The following is a 2,500-nucleotide window of genomic DNA, read 5'->3' on the forward strand; positions in this document are numbered from 1 at the left end:
CTGCGGCTGTTTCCCCCCACGAGGACGATGAGGTCGTCCGCGTATGCTACAACCCTATTCTCAACTGAGGTTTCGAGTAACCTCAGGAGACCGTCGAACATAAGGTTCCAGCACGCGGAGCCGAGGACGGAACCTTGCGGGCATCCTCTTGTCGCGCGCTTGGAGATCCTTTCTGTTCCTACCGTGAGACTGACCTTGCGGTCCTCGAAGTAATTGGAGATTACCTCGAAGACGTTGCGCGGACAGTCTCGATCCCTAAGACTACCTAACACTAGGGGCCACCAGACATTGTCGAAGGCTCCGGAAATGTCGAAGAGTAGTGCGATCACATGCCGATGGAGATGCGTCCCGTCGCCATCGCCGTCTGCTCTAATCTGCTCTTAAGGAGCTTCTCAAACGTTTTCCCGATCACGGAGAGGAGGCATATCGGTCGGTAGGACTTTGTGTCCTTCTCGTCCTTTCCTTCGCCTTTCAGGAGGATTCTCAGAGAGCCCACCTTCCAGGCGGAGGGGAAGACGCCCCATTGAAGGCACCCATTGAATAATCGCGTGAGTTCCCCGAGGATCGTTTTCGCGGAGGCCTTCAGGACCTGTACCTCAATGAGGTCTGGTCCTGGCGCCTTTCTACTTCCGAAGGAACGAATTGCTCCGGCCACCTCCACCAAGGAAAAGGGCGAGGCGTCGGCGGTATTCGGGGCAATTCGCGCCTCTTCCTGGAGAACCCTTTGTGTCGGCGAGTCGAGTTCAGGTCGGTCGTCAGAGACGTGGGCTTCCAGAAGCTCGCTGGCGGTTTCCAAAGCACCGGTTGTGCTTTTATTGTTGCGCCGGAGTGTGCTTATTACTTTCTCTACACGGAGTTTATTTGCCTGGAGCTTGTATACGATGCCCCAGGGCTCCGTGTTCCCGTTCGACGTCACGAAGTTTTGCCAGCTTTCCCGTTTCGCCCTCTTCATCTTCCTGCTGTAGTTCCGCAACGAAGTACGGTACTCCTGCAGTTTTTGGAGGCGGGGGGTGGGGTGGGGGGTCCGTCTATCGTCTTCTGGAAGGCACGCCTCTGCCTGTACACGGCCTTTTTGAGCTTCGTTAGCTCTTTTGTCCACCACGGGTTGGACTTTCTAAATTTCCTCTCCCTAGGCATTGACGCGGTGCAGGCGTCAGTGATGACGGCTGTGAGCGTCTCTGCCATCCTACTTACATCTTCCACCGACCCCAAACTCAGGACTTCGAGCCTCGACCGTGAGTGGTCGGACAGGGCCTCCGAGAACCGCTTCCAATCCGCTCGACGAGTGTCGAACCGAGAGTTCGCTGCTCCCTGATTTCCCGTCGCGGCCCTAGGTGCCCGCAGCCGTATGTCGATGGCGTTATGATCGCTAGTCGTCCATTCGCTTCTTATCCTCCATTCTTTAATATAGGGGACCATGGAGGGGGATGCCAAGGTAACGTCGATGTATGACGATCCTTTTGGCGTTCAGAAGGTGGGTGGTTGACTAGCGTCGTTAGCTACAGTTAATCTAAACGCGGAAACTAATCTTTCTAACTACGCTCCCCTCTCGTCCGTGCTGTGCGGGCTCCAGAGCGAGGATTGCGCGTTCGCGTCGACAGAAATTATCACTCTCTTCCCCCTCAATGCCAGGAGTACCGTCTCCAAGTGCTTGAGGTGCTTCTCTATCTCGTCTTAGTATTGGGAATAATGAGACACCGCGTAGAAGGAGAAGCCGGGGGCTAGCACTTCCGCGCATGCGTAGTGCGGGTTACTGAGCTGTGAGATGAACGTGACCTCAAAGTGAGGGTTGGGGATGGCGAGAGCGGCCCACGGGGAGTGGGTTTTCACCGCCGCCACCCTCACTCCGGTCCCTAATCCGTTTACCCTATATCCTGCGCCTTGCTTACTGACGTGTAGTTCCTGCAGGAGCAGGACGTCCAGTCGCTTTTGCGCTATTAGCTCCCTGATTTCGCCCGTTACTACAGCTGAACGTCGCATGTTCAGCTGTAGGATCCTAATTCCCGTGGCTACATTCGCGATCGCGGGGCCGTGGTTTCGCGTTGGGGTTGGTGGGTCGCGGGGGTTGTTTTTCCTATTATTCCCTATATTCGTAGCGTCGCACCTTACAAGGTGGACGCGGACGGCGCGAAGACCGATCCCGTCCAAATGTATACCCGAATCTAGTCCTATTGTATTGCCTAGGTCGTTGCCAATGTCCCTCCTATCCATAGCGGTTAATTCCGCCACAGGTACCCCAGGGACGGGAGTCCCTGTGTCCGAGGCCCTAGCTTTGTATTTTTTGTCTGGCATTATTCGTTTTTAAAATTCCTACCCGCCTTCGTCCTTTCCCGTTCGTTCCGTTATCGTGTCCGTTTGAATAGCATTGGTCTATTGTGTATGTACGGCTTTCGGCTGGCGATTTTTATTTGTCTTTCGCTCCCTTATGTTTTGTTTTCGTCTTTCGCTCCTTTTTTTTCTTCTGGGTATTATTACCCAGTCGGGTCACTACTCCCCTTTT

The sequence above is a fragment of the Megalopta genalis genome, unplaced genomic scaffold, assembly GCF_051020955.1.
Source record: "Megalopta genalis isolate 19385.01 unplaced genomic scaffold, iyMegGena1_principal scaffold0051, whole genome shotgun sequence".
NCBI classification, from domain to species: Eukaryota; Metazoa; Arthropoda; class Insecta; order Hymenoptera; family Halictidae; genus Megalopta; species Megalopta genalis.